Genomic DNA, 26,855 nt, shown 5'->3' on the forward strand with positions numbered 1-26,855 from the left:
TATTTTATCCCACATGGAGAGTTCTTCACAATGAGCCATGTCTCCATTTTTTCTGTTCAGCACTTTTGGAGATATAGTGGTGCAAAGTTTTTCGGTTTTCCCAAGATGGCGGCCGAACCACGTGACTGATGACGTCATCATTAACATATTTTATTCCCCATGGAGAGTTCTTTACAATGAGCCATGTCTCAATTTTTTCTGTTCAGGACTTTCGGAGATATGGAGGTGCAAAAATTTTCGGTTTTTCCAAGATGGCGGCCGAACCACGTGACTGCTGACGTCATCATTAACATATTTTATTCCCCATGGAGAGTTCTTTACAATGAGCCATGTCTCAATTTTTTCTGTTCAGCACCTTCGGAGATATGGAGGTGCAAAGTTTTTCGGATTTTCCAAGATGGCGGCAGAACCACGTGACATATGACGTCATCAGTAACACATTTTATTCCCCATGGAGAGTTCTTTACAATGAGCCATGTCTCAATTTTTTCTGTACAGTACTTTCGGAGATATAGAGGTGCCAAGTTTTTCGGTTTTTCCAAGATGGCGGCCGAACCACGTCACCGATGACGTCATCAATTGGGCACCGTCTATTCCAGGGCAAGACCAATATGTGTGCAAAGTTTGGCGATTCTCCGTGCAACGGTGTAGACGCAGTGCTGCAAACAGACAAACAGACAAACAGACAAACAGACAAACGAACAGATCAACATACTTGCCGGAAAATTTTTTCCGGCAAGTAATGAAAAATCGGTCAGAGACCGAGGACTTGCCGGAATTTACTTTTTTATCGGCCATTTAGGACAAATATGGCGGCCGAACCACATGGCCGATGACGTCATCATTAACATATTTTATTCCCCATAGAGAATTCTTTACAATGAGCCATGTCTCAATTTTTTCTATTCAGCACTTTCGGAGATATGGAGGTGCAAAGTTTTTCGGATTTTCCAAGATGGCGGCCGAATCACGTGACCAATGACGTCATCATTAACATATTGTATTCTCCATGGAGAGTTCTTTGCAACGAGCCATGTCTCAATTTTTTCTATTCAGTACATTCAGAGATATGGATGTGCAAAGTTTTTCGGTTTTTCCAAGATGGCGGCCGAACCACGTGACTGATGACATCATCATTAACATATTTTATCCCACATGGAGAGTTCTTCACAATGAGCCATGTCTCCATTTTTTCTGTTCAGCACTTTTGGAGATATAGTGGTGCAAAGTTTTTCGGTTTTCCCAAGATGGCGGCCGAACCACGTGACTGATGACGTCATCATTAACATATTTTATTCCCCATGGAGAGTTCTTTACAATGAGCCATGTCTCAATTTTTTCTGTTCAGGACTTTCGGAGATATGGAGGTGCAAAAATTTTCGGTTTTTCCAAGATGGCGGCCGAACCACGTGACTGCTGACGTCATCATTAACATATTTTATTCCCCATGGAGAGTTCTTTACAATGAGCCATGTCTCAATTTTTTCTGTTCAGGACTTTCGGAGATATGGAGGTGCAAAAATGTTCGTTTTTTCCAAGATGGTGGCCGAACCACGTGACCGATGACGTCATCATTAACATATTTTATTCCCCATGGAGAGTTCTTTACAATGAGCCATGTCTCAATTTTTTCTGTTCAGCACTTTGAGATATCGAGGTGCAAAATTTTTCGGTTTTTCCAAGATGGCGGCCGAACCACGTGACCGATGACGTCATCATTTGGGCACAGTATATTAGAGGACAAGACAAATACGTGTGCAAAGTTTGGTGATTCTACGTGCAACAGTGTAGACGTAGTGCTGCAAACAGACAAACAGACAAACAGACAAACAGACAAACGAACAGATCAACATACTTGCCGGAATCTTTTCCGGCAAGTAACAAACGAACAGATCAACATACTTGCCGGAATCTTTTCCGGCAAGTAACAAACGAACAGATCAACATACTTGCCGGAATCTTTTCCGGCAAGTAACGAACAGATCAACATACTTGCCGGAATCTTTTCCGGCAAGTAACAAACGAACAGATCAACATACTTGCCGGAATCTTTTCCGGCAAGTAACAAACGAACAGATCAACATACTTGCCGGAAATTTTTCCGGCAAGTAAAAATACACAGCGATCAAAACATAACCTTCCGCTTTTGCGAAGGTAATAAATACACAGCGATCAAAACATAACCTTCCGCTTTTGCGAAGGTAATTAACCTGAAATTGCAGACAGAATTATTTATTTTATCTGAGAAGCTAAACGAATCTTCTTCTTCTTTAGTACCTCAAACTTTATGTGAAATGCGATCGATTTTTAAAAATCAGAATTTGAGCAAATCTGTTTCATTCGTCTGTTAATATGCCTCCCCGATTGACAAATCTGCAATTTGAATTTCATTTGAGGTTGAAATGATTGCGGGAGATCGCGTTATAGTGATGACGTCTTGGATGGACATCCTCTTCTTCAGTCGCTCATAACTTTGAGTGAAATACGATCGAGTTAAAAATAGTCAGAATTTGAGCAAATCTGTTTCATTCGTTTGTTAATATGCCTCATCTCTTGACAAATCTGCAATTATAATTTTTTTTGAGGTTGAAATGATCGCGGGAGATTGCGTTATAGTGATGACGTCCTGGATGGACATCTTCTTCAGTCGCGCATAACTTTGAGTGAAATACGATCGAGTTAAAAATAGTCAGAATTTGAGCAAATCTGTTTCATTCGTTTGTTAATATGCCTCATCTATTGTCAAATCTGCAATTATAATTTTTTTTGAGGTTGAAATGATCGCGGGAGATCGCGTTATAGTGATGACGTCCTGGATGGACATCTTCTTCTTCAGTCGCTCATAACTTTGAGTGAAATACGATCGAGTTAAAAATAGTCAGAATTTGAGCAAATCTGTTTCCCAAAATCTAATCAAATGTGTCCCGTATAATAACCAATCATCCCACCAAATTTCATGCAATTCGGTTGAATACTTTTTGAGTTATGCGATTAACATACACACACACAGACATACAAATAAATACACAGCGATCAAAACATAACCTTCCGCTTTTGCGAAGGTAACAAGCACGACCTCGTATATACTGTACATAATACAAGAGAATGTAAAGAAATAAACTGGTTTTATTAAGCAGAGGAGAAGAGCATGCCAGGTGAGGTGTGCGTGTTGTCGACTTGGCGAGGCAGTACGATCGTACTCCTTCTACGATATGTACGATTTTGAAGCAGAAGGAGTCCATAAAGGCTATAACGCCAGCCAAGGGCGTTACGATTATTTCAAAGCTCCGGACCTCTATCCATGAAGATATGGAGAAGTTGTTGTTTGTGTGGTTGAAGGAGAAGCAGCTCGCAGGAGATACCGTGACCGAGAGCATCATGTGTTTGAAAAGATTGAAACTCGGATATCGAGCACGGACCACGAGGTGTTTTTTCTTTTTTCTTAATCTCGGTTTCAGTGAACTTTTGCTCTGTGCTCACGTGTACTGTACCTGTACCTGTAATGGTACGTCAGAGGATGGCACCTGTTGTCATCATATTAAGTGCAAGATGTTCTGCATCGTAAGTTGGTACACCGTGGTCTTTCGGCGGTGTTTAAGCCGGCCGTCTTGGCTTCTGTCACCATTGGCATTGAGTCTTTCGATGTAGGTAGGTCGTTGTGTGCCGGTGCCTTGGCCGAATTCCTTCATTGCTGCATTGTTAGCTCACCTGGTTTTTTATACCACATCTTTGGTTATCGGACCAGCGAATGACGTCATCTCCTCCAAAGTATGGCTTATTCTCACTTGTCTTGGACGATCTTCTACTTCTAGCCTTCCACCGTGCATTTGGTGTCCACTGTACTTACTGTACAGTGCCTGGTAAAATTGATGTAATGGGTTTTTGACCGTCAACGCCATGAACCGCCATGAACCGTCAACGCCATGAACCGCTAACACTCAAAAGCTCATTTATCGCGCCTTATAAAGCAAAACGCAAACCGAAAGCCATGCCTCTCAAGCGAGGCGTGCTTCCGTGGTCACGTGATCCACAGGTGTAGCTCATTATACCCGCACGCGCGACACGCTTTGGCGGTCACGTGACCAGCCACTCTGGAGGCGGGGATCCCCGCCGATGACGTCACCGGTTGGAGCAAGGAGATTCCTCGCTCATGTATTTCGACGATTGCGTGTTTTATATCCAAGCAGAGATGCTTTCACGGCAAGATAACCACGTGACCGGAACCGGAAGCCACAACCGGAAAATTCAAAAAAATAAATTTTTTGAGCTCGTACATCGGATCTCGGCTCGTATCCCAAAGCAACAAACCGCCCGAGCGACGGCTCGTATCCCGAAAAACTCGTACGTTGGGGCACTCGTAAGCCGAGGTATCACTGTATATATATATATATATATATATATATATATATATATATATATATATATATATATATATATATATATATATATATATATATATATATATATATATATGTTTTTTTGTTTTGTTTTTTGGCCTGGGTGATAATAGAAAACCTATATCACGATAATGGATATCATTATCACGATTATCGTGATAATATAAATAATGCAATTAGCACCTTGACTTGAGAAACATATAGCATACAATATCAATCCACATAAAAACAAACTGAATAGCCATAGAGTTAACTGTGTTCGTATTCTTTATTTCATAATTCTGTTGCAATTTGTTTAAAGTCAAACCTCATTTTACCTGGACGAAATCGCTTTGCTCCATTTGCCGAGTGACTGGACGAGCAGTTTGCAAAGCGGGTGATACGGAACGTCTGGCTTGGCAAGCGATAGCAAGCGGCTCGCTAACGGAACACACCAAGCAAGCTCCATGCCCTTTAACTAACCAAGTCGTTTTTCACTTCCAAAAACAATTTTAGTGTCACAAGATAGCAATAAATGTTGTGTTTTTCCTCAGGTAAGAAAGAGGAAACAAAGGTTTAAATTTTTTTCAGCCTGATGATAAAGAGGAGAAAAACACAATGGCCGAATGTGTTTACATCGTTCAAGCAGAAAACATAAATACTTAGCAAAGGGTTTGGCCTCTCTGGTGCAAAGGGTTGGCCGCTCTGGTGCAAAGGGTTGGCCGCTCTGGTGCAAAGGGTTGGCCGCTCTGGTGCAAAGGGTTGGCCGCTCTGGTGCAAAGGGTTGGCCGCTCTGGTGCAAAGGGTTGGCCGCTCTGGTGCAAAGGGTTGGCCGCTCTGGTGCAAAGGGTTGGCCGCTCTGGCGCAAAGGGTTGGCCGCTCTGGCGCAAAGGGTTGGCCGCTCTGGCGCAAAGGGTTGGCCCCTCTGGCGCAAGGCGTTGGCCCCTCTGGCGCAAGGCGTTGGCCCCTCTGGCGCAAGGCGTTGGCCCCTCTGGCGCAAGGCGTTGGCCCCTCTGGCGCAAGGCGTTGGCCCCTCTGGCGCAAGGCGTTGGCCCCTCTGGCGCAAGGCGTTGGCCCCTCTGGCGCAAGGCGTTGGCCCCTCTGGCGCAAGGCGTTGGCCCCTCTGGCGCAAGGCGTTGGCCCCTCTGGCGCAAGGCGTTGGCCCCTCTGGCGCAAGGCGTTGGCCCCTCTGGCGCAAGGCGTTGGCCCCTCTGGCGCAAGGCGTTGGCCCCTCTGGCGCAAGGCGTTGGCCCCTCTGGCGCAAAGCGTTGGCCCCTCTGGCGCAAAGCGTTGGCCCCTCTGGCGCAAAGCGTTGGCCCCTCTGGCGCAAAGCGTTGGCCCCTCTGGCGCAAAGCGTTGGCCCCTCTGGCGCAAAGCGTTGGCCCCTCTGGCGCAAAGCGTTGGCCCCTCTGGCGCAAAGCGTTGGCCCCTCTGGCGCAAAGCGTTGGCCCCTCTGGCGCAAAGCGTTGGCCCCTCTGGCGCAAAGCGTTGGCCCCTCTGGCGCAAAGCGTTGGCCCCTCTGGCGCAAAGCGTTGGCCCCTCTGGCGCAAAGCGTTGGCCCCTCTGGCGCAAAGCGTTGGCCCCTCTGGCGCAAAGCGTTGGCCCCTCTGGCGCAAAGCGTTGGCCCCTCTGGCGCAAAGCGTTGGCCCCTCTGGCGCAAAGCGTTGGCCCCTCTGGCGCAAAGCGTTGGCCCCTCTGGCGCAAAGCGTTGGCCCCTCTGGCGCAAAGCGTTGGCCCCTCTGGCGCAAAGCGTTGGCCTCTCTGGCGCAAAGCGTTGGCCTCTCTGGTGCAAAGCGTTGGCCTCTCTGGTGCAAAGCGTTGGCCTCTCTGGTGCAAAGCGTTGGCCTCTCTGGTGCAAAGCGTTGGCCTCTCTGGTGCAAAGCGTTGGCCTCTCTGCTGCAAAGCGTTGGCCTCTCTGCTGCAAAGCGTTGGCCTCTCTGCTGCAAAGCGTTGGCCTCTCTGCTGCAAAGCGTTGGCCTCTCTGGTGCAAAGCGTTGGCCTCTCTGGTGCAAAGCGTTGGCCTCTCTGGTGCAAAGCGTTGGCCTCTCTGGTGCAAAGCGTTGGCCTCTCTGGTGCAAAGCGTTGGCCTCTCTGGTGCAAAGCGTTGGCCTCTCTGGTGCAAAGCGTTGGCCTCTCTGGTGCAAAGCGTTGGCCTCTCTGGTGCAAAGCGTTGGCCTCTCTGGTGCAAAGCGTTGGCCTCTCTGGTGCAAAGCGTTGGCCTCTCTGGTGCAAAGCGTTGGCCTCTTTGGTGCAAAGCGTTGGCCTCTTTGGTGCAAAGCGTTGGCCTCTTTGGTGCAAAGCGTTGGCCTCTTTGGTGCAAAGCGTTGGCCTCTTTGGTGCAAAGCGTTGGCCTCTTTGGTGCAAAGCGTTGGCCTCTTTGGTGCAAAGCGTTGGCCTCTTTTAGTGTTCCCATGTAAGCACATGGTTTCTGATCCAGGAATCTCAGGTTTGAATGCCAGATGTGTTGGTTTGTCCATCGTATCCTATTGCCCTTGAAATTCATCGGAGGACTTCTGAAATGGCAAGTCTGCCCAAAAAAATAATGATTACAAAATAGAACAAAAAGCAATAATACAGTAATTCATATCAACAGGATTAGGAAATTTCCATAGCAGAACACAAATGATGATGGCTGCTGACCGATTGCTTTCCCATAATTTTAAGGGTTAAATTGCTGCTGTCACTTCTGACACTCGACCTTGTGCCCTGCAGCTACCCCTGCTGAGGATGTGCAGCTGCTTGCAGACAAATCTACCCACTTCATCCAGCAATGCTTTTGTCTCAATTACGTGGGGACAATTAAATATCACATTTTCAAAAACTTCAGGTCTCCCTTGATTGCTTTCTTATCTTCACAGAGCAAGATTTATTTGGAGCTGGAAGTCGTTATGGAGCTATTCTTACTTTCTACCATGAACCTGCCCTTCCATAGCAGCACAACGTGTATTGCTATCACATCTCAAGACCAATGTAAGGTCCGATAGGTCTTCCCTTATGTCCTCCCTTCTTGTGAATGGTATCTCAAGTTTTTGATAGCCTTGTGGAACTCGAGGTGGAGCAATAAAACGTTCTGTTAATTTTTCCCCTTCAGGGAAGAGAAAGTTGCAGATAAAGTGGATGGGAAATGCTCACCTGGACCTATTGCGTTACATCGAGTAGAGTCCAAGGAGAGATTTATGCATTTTGAGGTTGTGGGAGAGATCTCTTGACCTCGCAGCAGCATTTTGCAGATGCCACAGACATGACATGGAGCTTTAACAGAGGTAAAATTAAGCAGCCCACAGTATACGGCGTTTTAGTAATGCTATTATTATCTATTATTTAACAAATACAGTTGTGCAAAATAAATGGGATCTTCATTATAAATTTCATTGAAATTAATTACCACGTGTTAAAGCATAACCTTCAATGTAACAATTACATTAATGAACAGGATTATAAATAATTAAATTGATATATGTGGGAAAATTACATGCCCAGACCAGGAATCGAACCCAGGTCCTCTGGAAAACCGTGCCAGTGCTCTGCCATCTGAGCTATCTGGGCAACCCTGACCTCGCTGCCAACCATAGGAGCACCAACGGCCTAAACACGAGAGGGTCTTCCTCCAATGGGGGGGGACAAACCCATGTCCTCTATTATAAACACCACTGGGGGCATAGTGAAGCAATTATTAGATTAATGAACAGGATTATATAAATATATAATTGCATGCTCTGTCAGGGTCACCCACATAGCTCAGATGACACAGCACTGGTACGGTTCACCAGAGGACCTGGTCTGGGCATGTAATTTTCCCACATGTATCAATATAATGCAACAATTGATGTCCATGGTGGCAGCAAAGCTTAAATATCCAAAGTGTACTGATACAGTGTCGGGATTTGGACCAGGTTTGAAACCCCAATCCTGACTACCAGTGTTACGGCAATCCCGTCGGCCAAACAGCCGAGACAACCCGGACTTGTTTGCTCCTATAGCCTACCAAGCCCAATTTGGGAGCCCCTGTCATCCAAGCAATGTGCCGGTCATCTCTCCACACCAAGCAATGCAAAATGGTGACTAGAGTGGTTTGTTATGCCTGATGGGGAAGTTCGAAATGGACACTAATCGTCCCACCAAATATGTCCTTTAAAGGACATAAAACAGAGCAGTTTTATTGATCTTGTTGATTCTTGATAACTCAATACAGACCCAGTGGATTCATCTGTGTATTTAAAACCAGGAGATGGGAGAACAGGGAGTATGGAAACATTTTACACAATAATTATATTTAAAACAAAATACGTGCCCCGGGTATCATACAAGCAGAAGGCCCTTATCGAACCAAGCCTTATCGGGCTCCAAGCACACCACATGAGAAAGGTGACAGGACTGAAGTACCTGTTGCGGCCTCCTCAAGTGCCATAAAAGTTATTTCTGGAGCCAATTCTCCACAGCCCAGCCAGGGGGCTCAGTGTACACCACACTCGTCACCCCGCTCGACTCCTCTTGAACCCTGTCTGGCCAACAGCTGAACCGGCCTGAGCTGGACTGGTAACCAATTAACCAACCGAGGAATGTGATGGGGGCAAGAAACCAAGAGCCAGCCAAGAGAACAACCGGAGCAAAGAAAGCCGACTGAGCTGAGTAACCAAGAGCTGAGCAAACAAAAGTGCAGCCTAGATAATGACTGGACATATGAGCAGGCTTTTATTTGCTCCCCTGACACCCTAACCCCTCTCCTTCCAATCCCCCCTGCACCAATTGGTGGTTCGGCCATCAATCAAATGGAACCCCTCCCCTGAGCCTCTCGACATGTTCTTGAATGTTTGCGGCTCTCCCTTTGCACCAACACCTGTGCCTCCTCGGCATCATGAGGCCAAATTCCCCTTTAAAGGACATTTACAACAGATTACAAAGGAATGAACATTGGAAAGGGATACAAGGGAAAAGTGGTTTTAGACACAAACATTAGGGAGGGTAGAAGGCAACTTTCTATACAAATATTGATGTTTAATCCTATATCACAATAAATTATCTCATGCTTATGCTGAACATGCACTATCGACCGGAATTCAAACTCAGGATCCTGGGATCCCAAGCCAGCATGTGTTTGGTGTAGGAGCCCAACAATCCCCACTGGAACATTGAACATAGAGAGGGTAGGTGGCAGGAAGGATTGATCGGTCATACTCATAGATGATCAAAATAAAGACCAACTACCACACTGTAGTCTCAAGAAGGAAGCTGGACATAACACACATGCATGCACACACACATACACATAAACATATACACACGTATACATATAATATATATTTATATAAATTGCACTTTGCACCAGAGACACAGCATAACCGCTCATACTCTGGCTACCCCGGGTTATCCTCACCGATTCCTGTGGATGAGGTAGCATAGATCTAATCAGTTCCAGATGCGTCCCCTGCATACATCCTGCATATTAGAGCCAGCCCTGCTAGTGCTTGCTCTCTTCTGAAGCATCAATGTAAAAACAGCCTTTGAAGGAAATACTACAACAGACAAACTACATTAGAGACTGTCCGAGGTTCAGTTTCAATTCATAAAAGAGCTCTTGGAACAAACATAAAATAAAAAAAGAATGTGCTTCGTTGCAAAATTGTCAACATATGACAACTTGGTCCTCGGAATGTGATCCTACAAAAAAGAAGGATACTTTTGGCCATGGGAGGGCTCTGACACCCTCTCAAGGAGGTTTCAAGTTGCAACCGATGATAGAAAAAAAATAAAAATTAAAAGACAATAATAATGATTAGAAAAAGAATGTCTTTTTTAAATGTCATCTTTTAAAAACCATACGAATACTGGAATCCAAATTCTTCAGTCGGGATCATTTTACACGACAATTCCTACAACCTAGCCAATAAAACGATTTTTAATACCAAAGCAAAAAAAAGCCTTAGCAGATGCAATTGCTTGTTTAGCTTAACCCTGGTGCTCCTGAAGGATCGTCAAATCTATTTCCATGGTCAGCCACTGGAAGAGATTCAGGCTTCTAGGCCTCACCATCAGATATGATGAAGAATGAATGAATGAATGATCGTTTTAAGGCCATTTTCCCCGCTAGAGCGGGGTTTAGCCTTGCGGGCCCCATGACAATCATGGTTCCCTGTTTGAGGCAATGTTTTTTATGGCCGGATGCCCTTCCTGACGCCAACCCTTGGTCGCCTCTTACGATGCGCAGGGATACGGTGTACCTATTCTAAACCGGGGTACACACCGGGAATCAGATATGATGAAGATCCAACCATATTGCAAAGCTGGCCTCCAAGGCCAACCGCAGATTGAGCATCGTCCGTCATTCGAGGTCCTATTGCTAAATCAGTACTCAGTCTACAAAGTCTTTGTCAATCACTCAATGGAGTCATGTTTTCAACTATGGGTTCTAACCCCAACATCACTTCAATCTATCTATCTACAGTCACGTGAAAAAGTAAGTACACCCCATGTAAAGATTTGACTTTTTCAACATATTTCAACATACAGCTGTTTGATCTTAATTTCAACAATATTGATCAATAAAGGTGATATAATATAACAAATATCATGAAACATTTACATTTTGTCATCCATTGTATAATTTAAATAAACATAAATGCAAATTTCACATGTGGAAAAAGTAAGTACACCCTTGGCTCTAATAGGTGGTATTGCCAGCTTTGGCAGAAACAACCTCAAGTGGGCGTTTCTTATAACTGTCTACCAGTCTCTGACATCGACTGGGAGAAATTTTTGCCCACTCCTCCATGCAGAATTCTTTCAGCTGTGCGATGTTTGAGGGGTTTCTTGCATGCACAGCTCGTTTCAAATCCCCCTACAACATCTCCATTTCTTTCTTTTCAGCCATTCCTTGGTGTATTTACTGGTATGTTTAGGGTCATTGTCATGTTGCAAGGTCCACCTTCGGTTGAGCTTCAACTTTCCGACAGATGGCCCCACATTATCCTCAAGCACCCTCTGGTACAATGAAGAATTCATAGTGGATTCTATGATGGTGAGCTGCCCAGGCCCTGATGCAGCAAAGCTGCCTCAAACCATAATATTTCCACCACCATGCTTTACAGTTGGTATCAGGTTCTTGTGGTCAAATGCTGTCTTTGGTTTTCGCCAAACATGTCTTCTGGTAATGTGGCCAAATAGCTCGACCTTTAACTCATCTGTCCAGAGCATATTGTTCCAGAAGGGCTCGTCTTTGCCTCGGTGTTCATTGGCAAACTTTAGTCTTGCCCTGATGTTCTTTCTGGACAGCAAAGGTTTCCTCTTGGCACACCTCCCATGTAGATCAAATTTGTGCAGCCTCTTTCTAATGGTAGACTCGTGCACTTTGAAATCAACAATGGCAAGAGCTACCGGTCGGTCCCGTGATGACATTCTGGGGTACTTAGAGACTTCTTTCAGCATCTTGCGGTCTGCTCTCAGGCTAAACTTGATGGAGCGGCCTGGCCTGAACAAGTTGGCAGTTGTTTGGAATCTTCTCCACTTGTAGATGATCTTCCGGACAGTCGAATGATTGATTTCAAATTGTTTGGAAGTCTTTTTAAATCCCTTCCCAGACTCGTAGGCATCTTTCGCCTTCTTTCTGAAGGCTTCAGAGAGCTCTTTTGATCTAGGCATGGTGACGCCGCACACTTCAACAACAAAGAGAAAACCAAACTAAATGGCTGAGGTTTAAATAAGACAGGTTTCTCCAAGATCCTCTCTAACGATGTTCGAATCATTTGCACCTGAGCTGGTGCACCCGATTCTAATTTTAGGTATTTGAAGTAGTGATAAATGTAGGGGTGTACTTACTTTTTCCACATGCGAAATTTGCATTTATGTTTATTTAAATTATACAATGGACTACAAAATGTAAATGTTTAATGATATTTGTTATATTATATCACCTTTATCTATCAATATTGTTGAAATGAAGATCAAATAGCTGTATGTTGAAATACAGGGTGTCTCAAAATACATGGAACCCATGTCACTGCTAATAATTCTGCCAATATTAATGTTCCTGATTTTACTTCAGATTTGAAGAGAGACCACCATAACAACGAATAATTTATCAATCAAAATGCCTTGGACAAAGGAGGAAAAAATATTTTGCGTCACTACTTATTTGGAGACGAAATCATTCAAAACGGTGCAAGCAAAATTTCACAGGAAGTTCAACTTCAACAACTATCCCCAGAAAAACCAAATTTATCTTTGGGCACACAAATTTCAAGCCACTGGATCAGTAAACAACCTCAACAAGAAGGCAGAAACACCCAGTTCTGGCAGGAAGCTGACTGCAAGATCTCCTGACAATGTGAATATGGTGAGACATTCTGTCAGAAGGAGCCCGAAAAAGTCCATCCGAAGACGTAGCCAAGAGCTGTCACAAAGGAGCGTTACATTGTGGTGCTCAACAAGTTCTGGAGGGGACTTGGGAGACGTCGTGGCGTGAATCGAGATGTGCAATGGTTCCAACAAGATGGGGCAACTCCACATACAGCCAACATCACGATTGAGTGGATGGACCACCGATTCCCTGATCGGCTGATCAGCAGGCGCTGCGAACCCGAGTGGTCTCCGCATTCACCCGATCTGAACCCCCCAGATTTTTATCTCTGGGGGGTTCTTGAAGGACCACGTGTATGAGAATCGTCCTCAATCCATTTCTGAACTGAAAGTGGCCATCACCCAGAAGATTCGTGCCATCAGGAAGGAAGAGTGTGTCAGGGTGATTGACAACTTCGCTCGTCGGCTTCAAGTGTGTCTAAGGCGCAAAGGCGGTCATTTGGAACATGTGCTCTAATAAATGTATCCTTTGAGCTAGAGACCTCAAATCTTCAGTTTTTTAATTGTTATCATATCAGCTTCAAGGAGATGTAATCTTTTTTGGAGTTTCTTGTCTGAGTAATAAATTATTATCATGTTAATGGGTTCCATCTATTTTGAGACACCCTGTATGTTGAAAAAGTCAAAATTTTACATGGGGTGTACTTACTTTTTCATGTGACTGTATCTATCTCTATATCTCTCTTGGATTTTATGCAATATAAAACTCTCAACATTATTGGCATTTCCGATATAGTGAGACTCCCCTCTGGGCCGGTGCTCCTGCCTCACACATAGCTTGGCTTCACGCTGTTGAAACCAAAGCTTTCAGAATCATTGGAATCTCCCGCGATGAAGTTAACTCCGAGGGCCTTTCACTCACTCACCACAGGCAGGTTGGTGGTCTTTGTCTTCTACTGACTCCTCTCCGGTATAGCTCCCACAGCTCTATCTGTGCTCTGTCCCCCAAATATTCCTAAAGGTTGCACAAGATCTGCCAGCAACCCTCTTATGGTTAAACTGCCAAAATCAAGATGCTCTATTCACCTTCACTCTTTCATTCCTATTTTCTCCCACCTCTGGAACAAACTCCCTCACTCTCTTCAATCCCACTCCTCCCTCCAGGTCTTTAAAACAGCTTTTTTTTTTTTTTTTTTTTTTTTTTTCTTTTTTTGTTGTATACTGAATCGAGGCTCGTGAAAGAGCTAACATTAACTTCACAAACAAATCGACCAGACAAACAAAATACACAAAAAGAGGGAGCGGAAGACAAGATGCGGAGAAAAGGGGAAGCACACACACACAACATCCGAGAGCAGGGACAAAAAAAAAAAAAAAAAAAAAAAAAAAGTATGAAAAAGTTGGAAAAAAGGGAGCGCAGATAGCACGTCGCCAGTTTCCGTTAAAATTAGCATGGGCTGTCACAATTCACAAATGCCAAGCCTGGCATCGACAGCTTGAGAATGCATTATAAGCATTGTCTATGTTAAGAAGTTTTAAAGAAACGTTTTATTCAGTGAAGATTCAGTTTGGGGTGTCAGGTAGCCCCTGCTAGTAACGTCTAAAGTAGAGGTTCTAGATCTACGTTTTACATGGCATTCCTCTTTATAAACATGTGGTGTGTTTCTACATGGCATCCCTCTTTATAAACATGTGGTGTGTTTCTACATGGCATCCCTCTTTATAAACATGTGGTGTGTTTCTACATGGCATCCCTCTTTATAAACATGTGGTGTGTTTCTACATGGCATGCCTCTTTATAAACATGTGGTGTTTATAACATTTTTTTTTCTTGTTTTTGTTTTCCTGCTCCCTTTATCATATGTTTTATGTTTTATGCGTCAATGTCCGAAGTCCGAAGCTGTTCGAAGCTGTACAATGTCCGAAGCTGTTCACCACCATCTCTTATCTTCCCCCATCCAAAACCATGATCTTTTCTACCCCCGCTAATTCACCCCAGATCCACTTTTTTGAAATACCGACTTTTTTCCTGGAAGTCCTTGCAGTGTCCACGTGTTTTTTATTTTATTTTATCTCTCCCACCCCCCCCCCCCCCCCCCAAGCCCTCTCCTCCCCTCAACCCCCAAGCCCTCTCCCTTCCATAGATCTCCCGATGTCCCTGCTCTCCATCGTCTCCCGCTCCCTTTATCATGTTTTATGTGAGTTTGTCTTTTTGTGATCAATGTTAGCTCTCACACGAGCCTCGACCTTGTATACACAAAAAAAAAAAAAAAAAAAAAAAAAAAAAAAAACACAATTTTTTGTGCTCTTTTTTTTTTTTTTTAAAGCCTCCTCTCCTCCAGTTTAGCTCCCTCTGCTCTTTCAACCCTCTCCCCTCCCTAACTCCTCCAGGACACACAAATTATTCTAGGAAGTAAACTTCCTGGTTAAATTCCAAAAATCCATACTTACTGCACATATCCACTCTGGTGTTCACCACATGTCCCGTTTATGGAACTGCCCTCCTGAGACTCTTCACTCCCAATCTGTCCTCCGGGGCTCCAACACAATCCCAACTAAGTCCCTACTACCTCACTAACAGTTCATTGCCTTTTACCCTCCACCACCTCACTCTTCCCTGTGCCTTGATCTTGTGGTGATTTAAAAAAAAAAAGACAGAGGGGAAAATTGCACATCAAAGCTAAAATCCCACGGATGTACGACTTAGCTTCAAATAGTGAATGCCTTTGCAAAAATGTCCCAGGGAGATACATGTCCATTTCCAGGCTGAACAGCTTACGTTTTGATCCCACTGATTGCCGGATCTGAATCCGGACCGAAACCAAAATCGAATCGGCTTGTTCTTGTCACTTACCCAACTCATCCACAAAGTTTTGTCATAACTTGTCCACAACTTTTTGAAATATCGTGTTATATCTTGTTTTTAGCCCCTTCTCTCAATGGTGAAAAATCACTATAACATTCTGGTATCCGGATCTGGGTTCGGACCTGAGCTCAAATCTAATCATTTCATCCTTGTCAAACGCCCAAACCATCCAACAATTTTCGTCCGAATCTGTCCACAACTCTGAGATATCCTGTTCATAGACAGACACACAGAAATGAAAACATTATCTCTGTGGTAACACCTTCGGTGACAGGTAAAGATGTTTAAGAAAGCAAAGGTCAAAGACTTCAGTCCTTTTACATTTTCCGATACAGTATTTGCCACAATAGCAGGTAAGGTTTTGTTTTGTAACAGGATGTAATAAAATAAAATAAACCCTGGGGAAAATTTAAAGTCACAAAAAACAAATAAAATATAAATATGGCCGCAAAAAAGGGGTTTGATGTGTGTTAAGGTGAAAATGTTGTTTGTAATGTCATTTTTGCTCTGCTATCATAGAAACGTATTTATTAGACCAAGCAAGCAGAGCAGTTCCACCTTTGTTTCATTCAGAGCATGCTGTACATCATCATGGGAACATGATGGACCCCCCCACCTCCCCCTATCCACATCATTACAGGGAACATGATGGACCCCCCCTCCCCCTATCCACATCCTCATGGGAGCATGATGCACCCCCCCCCCTCCCTCCCCCTATCCACATCATCATGGGAGCATGATGGACCCCCCCCCCTCCCCCTATCCACATCATTACAGGGAAAGTGGCAGATATCCCTCCCTCCCTCCTCCCCCCCCCCCCCCTCCCGCTATCCCCCTATCCACATCATTACAGGGAAAGTGGCAGGCAGATATCCCTCCCTCCCTCCTCCCCCCCCCCCCCTATCCACATCATTACAGGGAACGTGGCAGATATCCCTCCCTCCCTCCCTCCTCCCCCCCCCCCACCCCCCCACCCCCCAGCAAGGTTATTATTGCGATTTATTCTCAAGATGGAGGGGTACGGGGTGAGAGAGAGATCTTTAATTGTGCAGGTCTTTCATTTCGAGAAACAATTAATCGATTTCAGTTCACGAAGAAACTTAACGAGTTATTAAGTTCTCAGGAAAATAGATCGAGTGTTTTACAATGTCCGAATCAATTGTAGTACTGTGGCGGACACGAAAGCTCACTGGCGTGATGACATCATTCCGCGCGCCAAGTGGGCGGCGGCCACGGGATATACACCGGGCGCGCAGCCCGGAACGCTCCAGTGTTACAGTGGAGCTCTTGAATAAAGACTCTTACAACTTACCGCGTTGTCCACTTCCTCCTTGCTTACAAGCAGCGCGCGTAACACCGCGCTTCATTGGTGACCTCTGACGTTCTGGTCAGCCATCACTGACCACCCGAACCCGCCACAGCCATGGCAACCAACGCGGTAGCGATAAAGCTCCCCGAGTTCTGGGAAGCTCAGGCGGAGATCTGGTTCCTGCAGGCCGAAGCCCAGTTCAGGCTTCGAGGCATCACGGCGGACGAGACACGCTACTGCCACGTGGTCGCCTCCCTCGGGGCCGGCACGGCCGCCCGCGTCGTGTCGGTCCTGAGGAACCCACCGGCCGACGACAGGTACGAGGCGATCAAGCGTCTCCTCCTCGCCACGTTCGGCCTCACGGTGGACGCATGGGCCGATCGCCTCTTGGACCTCCCCGAGCTCGGTGACACGCGACCGTCGGTCCGAATGGATCATATGCTGTCGCTCATGGGCGACGAAACCCCGAACGCTCTATTCCGGGCGTTATTTCGACGCCAGCTGCCGGCATGAGTACGCCTTGCGTTGGCCGGTTCTGCGACAACGGAACCCCGAGCGCTCGCGGCCGTGGCCGACAAGTTCTACGCGACTTTGGACACGCAGGCGAGTTTTGGTGCGGCCGTAGCAGCTCCCGAGCCCGAAACTGCTGCGGGTGCCCACCCCTACTACGCGATGCACCGCGTAGCCGCTGAACCTCCTGCGGGTGCCCACCCCTACTCCGAGGGGCGCCTCGTGACGGCCGCCACGCCCCGCCCACCACCACCGCGGAAACCGCGGCCTCCGGCTTCGCCGCAAACCTGGTGCCATTTCCACGCTAGGTTCGGCCACGAGGCCCGGCAATGTCGCCCGCCGTGCTCATTCGGCAGGTCGGGAAACGCCCGGGCCGGCCCTCGGTAGTGGTACTGAGTGCCGGCCGATTAAACAGCCTCCTGTACATAACGGACACCTTATCCGGGCGCCGTTACCTGTGCGACACGGGAGCGCAGGTGAGCGTCGTTCCCGCCGGTACGTCCGACAAGCAGATCGCGACCCGGGGTCCCGCTCTGCTTGCTACCAACGGTACGCCCATCTGCACATACGGAAAACGCTGCCTTTCTCTGCGGTTCGGAGGGCAGGTTTTCCGATGGTCGTTCGTGACTGCCGACGTGCCTATGGCACTGCTTGGCGCGGACTTCCTTTGTGCCAATGGCCTCTTGGTGGACGTAAAGCACAGAAGGCTTGTCCAGGCCGAGACGTTCAGCTCGCTCGCTTGCGCGCTGCCCGCCTCGTTGAGCAGCTCACGGAGCGGCTCATCGAGCGGCTCGCCGAGCGGCTTGCTGAGCGGTTCGGTTCCGGCCAGGTTCATCTGCACGCTTCCGGCAGCGGACGAATTCACCCGCCTCCTCGCCCGTTTCCCGGCCCTCACGAGGCCCACCTTCTCGGCGGGGACCGTCAAGCACGGGGTGGAACATCACATCCCCACCGCCGGGCCACCGGTCTATGCCCGGGCACGCCGCCTCGAGCCGACGAAGCTCGCGGTTGCTAAAGCCGAGTTTGCTACGCTGGAGCGGCTCGGCATCGTGCGGCGCTCCGAGAGTGCTTGGGCGTCGCCGCTCCACATCGTGCCCAAGCCCGGCAGGGGATGGCGACCGTGCGGGGACTACAGCCGTCTCAACGACGCCACCACCCCCGACCGCTACCCCGTCTCCCATATTCAGGACTTTTCCGCCCGCTTGGCGAATATGTCCTTCTTCTCGAAGGTGGACCTCATACGTGGTTACCACCAGGTCCCCGTCAGGCCGGAGGACATCCCGAAGACGGCTGTCATCACGCCGTTCGGTCTTTTCGAATTTCTTCGGATGCCCTTCGGTTTGAAGAATGCGGCTCAGGCATTCCAGCACCTCATGGACAGCGTCTTGCGCGACTTGGATTTCGTCTACGTCTATCTGGACGATATCCTCGTCGCAAGCGCGTCCCGCGAAGAGCACCTCCACCATCTCCGCACGCTCTTCGAACGCCTGGGCCAGCACGGCCTGATCGTGAACCCCGCCAAGTGCCGGTTCGGTGTCACTGAAATCGACTTTTTGGGGCACCGCGTCACCAGGCACGGGGCCGTCCCCCTACCGGCCAAGGTGGAGGCGGTGAAGGGGTTTCCGCGCCCCCACACGATCAGGCGGCTCCAGGAGTTCCTGGGCATGGTAAACTTTTACCAACGGTTCCTGCCCCGCATCGCCCAGCTCCTGCGCCCCCTGCACGAGGCACTCCGAGGGAAGCCGGGCAAAGGTGACGTTACCTGGACCGAGCAGATAGACGCGGCATTCGTGGGCGCGAAGCTCGCCTTGGCTAATGCCACCATGCTCGCGCACCCGGCGCCCGATCGCCCTCACCACCGACGCCTCGGACTACGCGGTGGGCGCGGTGCACGAGCAATGGGTGCGTGGAGCTTGGCAACCGCTGGCGTTCTTCAGCCGGCAGCTTCGCCCGCCCGAACGCCGGTACAGTACCTTCGACCGCGAGTTGCTCGGGCTCCACGTGGCGGTCAGGCACTTCCTCCATCTGCTTGAGGGCCGTGCGTTCACGGCCTTCGTCGACCACAAGCCACAGGTGTTCGCGATGGGCAAGGTCGCCGAGCCGTGGTCGGCCCGGCAGCAGCGTCACCTCTCGGCCGTGTCCAAATACACGACGGACATCCGGCACGTCGCGGGGAAGGACAACCCGGTGGCGGATTGCCTTTCCCGGTCCGTTGCCCACGAGGTCCACCTCGGCATCGACTATGCCCGGATGGTGGCGGACCAGGCTGCCGACCCCGACGTCCAGGCCTTGCGGACCGCCGTTACGGGCCTCCGCGTCACCGAGGTGCCGTTCAACGGCACGGGCACTGCCCTCTGGTGCGACGTCTCCCTCGGGCGGCCTCGCCCCATCGTGCCCGCGGGCTGGCAGCGCCAGATTTTCGACGCCATCCACGGCCTGTCCCACCCGGGCACGAGGGCCTCCCAGAGGTTGATCGCCGACAAGTTTGTCTGGCATGGCCTCCGGAAGGCCGTCCGCGGCTGGGCCAGGACGTGCCTCGCGTGCCAGCGCGCGACGGTGCACCGACACACCCAGGCCCCATTGGCCCCGTTGGCCCCGTTTGCGGTGCCGGAACGTCGGTTTGACCACGTTCACGTGGACCTAGTGGGACCTCTGCCCCCCTTGCGGGGTTTCACCCACGTCCTGACCATGATGGACCGCACCACCCGGTGGCGGTGCCTTTGGCGTCAACGACGGCGGCGGACATCGCGCAGGCGTTCATCGCCACCTGGGTCGCCCGGTTCGGCGCCCCCTCGGACATCTCGTCCGACCGCGGCCCCCAGTTCACCTCGGAGCTCTGGGGGGCGGTCGTGCGGCGGCTCGGGGTCCAGCTGCACCGGCACCGCACCACGGCCTACCACCCCCAGGCTAACGGCCTGTGCGAGCGGTTCCACCGCTCGTTGAAGGCCGCGCTGCGGGCGACCCTCGCGACGGCGGCTGGGTCGACAGGCTCCCCTGGGTGCTGCTGGGCCTCCGGACGGCGCCCAAGGACGACCTGCGCGCATCCACGGCTGAGTTGGTCTTCGGGCAACCGCTGCGGGTGCCGGGCGAGTTCCTCCCCGACTCCACGGCACCATGGTCCGCGGCGCAGGAGCGCTCCGCACTGCAGGAGACCGCCCAGAGGTTCGCCCCGGTGCCCACGGCGCACCACGGGCACCCACCTACGCACGTCGCCCCGGAGCTTCGCACCACGGAGTAAGTCTTCGTCCGGCACGACGCCCACCGGACACCACTGCGGCCCCCGTACGACGGGCCTTTCCGCGTGCTGGAGACCGGGGTGAAACATTTCACCTTGGACATCGGCGGCACTCCTGACCGTGTCTCCATCGACCGCCTCAAGCCGGCCCACCTCGACGTGGACCACCCACCGCCGGTGGCTCGGCCCCCGCGTCGGGGCCGCCCCCCGGCGGGCGGACCCCGGGCACCGCCCGGCCCCGCCGGCACGCCGCCCCCCGAGCCTGCACCCATCCCGGGTGCAGCCGGAGGCATCCCAGCTGGCATCCCTGCACCCCGGACGCCGCCAGTCGCCAGAGGGCGCTTCGGCCGGGTCATCCGTTTGCCCCGCAAACTGGCCCTCCAGGTGCGCGGGAATTCTGGGGGAGCGCGTGTGGTGGACACGAAAGCTCACTGGCGTGATGACATCATTCCGCGCGCCAAGTGGGCAGCGGCCACGCCCGAGGGGTAGGCGTGGGCGGCGACCACGCCCGAGGGGTAGGCGTGGCCGCGGGATATGCACGGGGAAAATGGCAATATGTAGGGGAAAGAAGGGGTAAAATGACAATATGTAGGGGAGGAATAAGCAATTTATTAGCTAAAATACCAAAGAAAACTTTACTTTTTCTATGCCAAAAAGTATTTTTTACAACTTTTGTAATGAAAGAATAAAATAAAATAAAAACTGAAAAAAAATATTTTATAAAACTTATTTTCACTACGGTATATGTATGTAAAATGGATTTGGGGAATTTGGTCCAATATTGCGAATTTTCAGCCTTATTGTATGGAGTTCTTGTTTTGAACTTGTGGGAACACAGTGTAGGTGCAGTATTTTTTATTTTTTTTAGGGATGGGCGTAGGGGAAACGTAGGGGAAAATGCGCTCGCGTGGTAGGGGAAAATGAAAATTTAGAGTGGCAGCCCTGCCCGGAACGCTCCAGTGGAGTGTTACAGTGGAGCTCTTGAATAAAGACTCTTACAACTTACCGCGTCCTCCTTGCTTACAAGCAGCGCGCGTAACACCGCGCTTCAGTACAAATGATAATCCAGTAAAGCGAGTTCGCTACATTGACGTGTACACTGCACCTCGACCTCACTACAACTACAAGTACAACCACTGTACTAACGTTTCAATCTATGGAAATGTTCTCTTTAAACATACACCGCCCTAAACCGTATTGCCCATGAGTACTTAAAGTGTCAATTTTCGGCGAGGTTATAATTCACACCAAGCACGGCGTAACGAGTTCTTCCTTACCGTCCTCACGAACAGGCTGCAGACACAAGCGCAGGTTCCTCCGCCACGCAGGCATCGCGTACGAGCAGCACCAGCACCACGTCCCAGCACCACGTCGCTTCACGTGTGTGACATTACGAGCAACGGGTATCTCAATCTAACTTCGTCTTTCCAAAAAGGCGTTCCCTCATCATATGCTCCTCCTCCTTCCTCGTTTACTCCTCCCTCATTGGACCGCCCAGGAAGTTAACTACCGTATCCGTTTCCTAGCGGGACCGTTTCATATCTGACTCCAGTTTTGTGAGGTAATTCGATCGAAGCCGTATGATCCTGATACGTGAAACACCCTGCAACCCAAACCTACAGAAAGCAAACTTTACGGACCGCTGGCCGCATTTCCCATCCAATCGAGGATTTTCAGAGTTATCCCATAATGCCGTGCGCGCCGCCATGTTGGTTGTGCCTGTATTCATTTCCATGGCAACGACAGCATCAGTAGCACTGCAGTTTGTACAATTGCTGTAGTTTATCACAGCCCAAGGAACGGGCATATCGGCACCTTGCAAGTAATCTATCCTTGCTCACCTTTCCCTGCTTGTTTTGCTTGCCAACCAATATGGCGCTTGACGTCCTGCATCATGGGTACTGAAACCTCCCGATAATCATGTAACGTTATTTAAAATTTCCATATGGGTCGGCGCTCCAATGTTGAAAGTGACGTGTTAATCGCTCAAGTGGTTGTGGAGGAAAATTATAAAAAAGTACAAAAAGCGAGGGCCTCGGCCGACGTTACACCACGGGAGCATGATGGATCCCCCCACCCAATCATCACGGGAATATGACGGAGCCCTGCTCCCCCTACCCACATCATCACGGGGAACATGAGCCCCCCCCCCCTACCCACATCATCACGGGGAGCATGACCCCCCCCCCTACCCGCATCATCACGGGGAACATGAGCCCCCCCCTACCCACATCATCACGGGGAACATGAGCCCCCCCTACCCACATCATCACGGGGAACATGAGCCCCCCCCTACCGCATCATCACGGGGAACATGAGCCCCCCCTACCCACATCATCACGGGGAACATGAGCCCCCCATACCGCATCATCACGGGGAACATGAGCCCCCCCTACCGCATCATCACGGGGAACATGAGCCCCCCCCTACCGCATCACGAGGAACATGAGCCCCCCCTACCGCATCATCACGGGGAACATGAGCCCCCCCCCCTACCCACATCATCACGGGGAGCATGAGCCCCCCCACCTACCCACATCATCACGGGGAACATGACGGATTCTCTCTACCCACAACATCACAGGAAACATGATGGACCCCACTCCCTACCCACGTCATCACCGGGGGACCATGACGGACACCCCTCTTACCCACATCATCACGGGCAACATGAGCCCCCCCCCTCCCCCCTACATGATGGTCAACTCCACATGGTCAACTCCGACAACGCATGGTCAACGATGGTTGTGATCTGTGGACGTCTATTTAATTATAAATTCGATTTCATTCATTATTAATAATTCTAATCATATAATTATTTGTTATAAACTCACAATTAATTAAATTATTATCAATTCATTATTAACATTTAATTGATTTTAATTAATTAATTCTTAATTATTTATTTTATATTAATTATCATTCATTATTCTTTAACAAGACGTTTATTTTTTAATTCGTTTTCTCCGCAACTGGCTTGAGTGATTGACACGAAACTTTCAACATAGAAACACCTACTCATAGAGAATTGAAAATTTAAAGGTGTGTGTGTGTGTGTGTGTATATATATATATATATATAATATTATATATATATATATATATATATATATATATATATATATATATATATATATATATATATATATATATTATTTGATCTCTATCTCTAATAATACACATAAATGTGAACGTCTGTTTGTTCGGTTGTGCCTCATGGACAGCCTAAGGAAGTGACTTAGAGAGGGAAGAAGGGGTTCATGGGGGGTAACTTTTCACGACAAAAAATATGGGTGCATCAGATTTAGACTAGAGGCGTACCCAAGGGGCAAGGCTTCCTCTGACTATAAAAAGCCCACCACACACGTGATTGACTTTATTTTCCGGGCAACTCTGCTAGTATACAATACATGGCCAAAAGTATGTGGACACCCGAACATCTCATTCCAAAATCATGGGCATTAATATGGAGTTGGTCCACCCCCCCCCCCCCCCCCCCCCCCCCCTTTGCTGCTATAACAGCCTCCACTCTTCTTGGAAAGCTTTCCACTAGATGTTGGAACATTGCTGTGGGGATTTGCTTCCATTCAGCCACAAGAACATTAGTGAGGTTGGGCACTGATGTTGAGCGATTTAGGCCTGGCCCGTAGTTGGCGTTCCAATTCATCCCAAAGGTATTCGATGGGGTTGAGGTCAGGGCTCTGTGCAGGCCAGTCAAGTTCTTCCACACCGATCTCAACAAACCATTTCTGTATGGAACTCGCTTTGTGCATGGGGGCATTGTCATGCTGAAACAGGAAAGGGCCTTCCCCAAACTGTTACCACAAAGTTGGAAGCATACAATCAAGATTTTCCTTCACTGAAACTAAGGGGCCTAGCCCAAACCATGAAAAACAGCCCCAAACCATTATTCCTCCTCCACCAAACTTTACAGTTGGCACTATGCATTCAGGCAGATAGCGTTCTCCTAGCATCCACCAAACCCAGATTCGGCCGTTGGACTGCCAGATGGTGAAGCGTGATTCATCACTCCAGAGAACGTGTTTCCACTGCTCCAGAGTCCAATGGTGGTGAGCTTTACACCACTCCAGCCGACGCTTGGCATTGCGCATGGTGATGTTAGGCTTGTGTGCGGCTGCTCGGCCATGGAAACCCATTTCATGACGCTCCCAACGAACAGTTGTTGTGCTGATGTTGCTTCGAGAGGCAGTTTGGAACTCGGTTGTGAGTGTTGCAACTGAGGAGTGAGGATAGACGATTTTTATGCGCTACGCACTTCAGCATTCGGCGATCCCATTCTGTGAGCTTGTGTGGCCTACCACTTCGCGGCAGAGCTGTTGTTGCTCCGAGATGTTTCCACTTCACAATAACAGTACTTACAGTTGACTGGGGCAGCTCTAGCCGTGCGTTCGTCCCAAAGTGGATGCGAGATTATCGCAATGCCCTTGTCTGTGCATCTGTCTGTCTCTGTGTGTTCTGGTCCACATATTTTCGCTGTAAAAAATTTTTTGTCCAATCGATGTGAAACTTCAAACATAGGAGGGACTCTCCATGGATAATATTTTATTGCTAACTCTGACATCATAGGTCACATGGGTAAGGCAGCCATGTTAGATTAAAGAAAAAAAATTGGACATAATTTTCTCCGAAACGACTGAATGAACGTTTTTTTTTTTTTTACTTGGCACATGTCATCAATTCCCCCATGGGATATATAGGGTGATAACGATGATGTCATTGGTGGAGTGGTATTCCAGCCATAATTGGTTGAATTGAAATCCATATACAAAAATCTGAAACTTCATATAAATATCTGATCTATGACCAGATGTGAGTGAACAATTAAATTTATGACGTACACAACCCATTACCTATAAACCATGTGACATAATAGGGTGTATGGATGAAATGGGTATATGGGCCATATAGCGTGTTCAGTTAACAATGCTCAGATTTTTGCTTTTTTTGCTCAGAACAAACACACGAGGTGAGACTATGCTCTCTACGAATGCTGTTCCAATATATTTTAAATTCGTTTTCTCCACAACCGCTTGAGCGATTGGCATGAAGCTTTCAACATCGGAGTACCTACCCATGGAGAATTATTTAGCAAAGTTACATGATAGTATGGAAAATGCGGCCGGTGTTCCAAACTTCCTCTGCAGGCATGAGTTGCAGGGTCTTTTTTTTGTTTGTTTGTTTTTTGTATACTGAATCGAGGCTCGTGAAAGAGCTAAAATGTTCCATTTATCACGAATAAACGGCATTTTTGGGATTGCAATGCAAAGTTACTCACTCTGTTCGTCACAATTCCCAATGGGGTGCATGTGCTTACAGGCTTTTTATCAGCGTCCTGGGCAAACTTATTGTTGGTAGTTCTGTCCATGTGCCAGAAGTTGTGACTCGATGAGCAGCAAAAAAACCTTCTCAGTGTGAAAGAATAATGGATTATTAAAACATCAGCATTCTTATTATAATTCCCATATATAGCAATACATAGGCCTAACCTGTGCTTCGTTTTATCAAAAAATATATTTCGTAGATATGTCGGTAATATTTACCTGAACGGTATTAATAACCAGTCATAAGTTATTTCGCTGAATACACTTAGTCCTTTGTTTATGTCGTGGTTACGTTCTTGAAAACACAATGTTAAGTAAAACGACGTTACATGGATCAATTTATCTCGTTAGAATTAATGTAAATAGGGGCCTTCACTCCCATTAAATGCATCACATTTAAGTAAATTCACACACTTATCATGGTTTATATATGCTGCAGTGTACATTGTAATACAGCACTGTAAATAAATGTAAAATAAACTACAGACAAATTACAAGTGAAAACTTACAAGTGAAAAACAATCTGCTGGTGGAGAGCGGAGAGTGGGGTGTGTGAGGGTGACGAGTCAATGAGATCCGGAGGGTCCTCCCACTTGCTGTGACGTCAAGGTTTCTGCTGGCTGTTGAGAATGACCAATTTCCTCCCTCTCGAAAAAAAAGGATCAACGGTTGACTGCTCGCTGCTCCGCTTCTTATTTTCTTTATAAATTTCATAGTAGGGGAAGGTGGTACAAAATGGACCCCTGGGGTCATATGGACCCCTTGGTATATTCCACCAGCAGCCGAGAATGGTAGGAGGTAGGAGGATACAAGGAGGAGGTAGGAGGATAGGAGGTAGGAGGATACAAATGGTAGGAGGTAGGAGGATACAAATGGTAGGAGGATACAAGCTGCTGCTGGTGGAATATACCAAGGGGTCCATATGA

General features: G+C 48.3%; 1 long non-coding RNA gene across 1 annotated transcript; it reads right to left on the reverse strand.

Annotated features, from left to right (window-relative positions):
- Nucleotides 1-4,646: 4,646 nt before the first annotated feature.
- Nucleotides 4,647-22,004, reverse strand: LOC144889159 (uncharacterized). Its single transcript, XR_013621623.1, has 2 exons — nt 21,866-22,004; nt 4,647-6,903 (listed from the first exon to the last, which is right to left on the reverse strand). It is a non-coding gene; the product is annotated as an uncharacterized LOC144889159 (long non-coding RNA).
- Nucleotides 22,005-26,855: the final 4,851 nt, after the last annotated feature.

This window comes from Myxine glutinosa, unplaced genomic scaffold (assembly GCF_964187855.1).
Source record: "Myxine glutinosa unplaced genomic scaffold, kmMyxGlut1.1 SCAFFOLD_1219, whole genome shotgun sequence".
In the NCBI taxonomy this organism is placed as follows: domain Eukaryota; kingdom Metazoa; phylum Chordata; class Myxini; order Myxiniformes; family Myxinidae; genus Myxine; species Myxine glutinosa.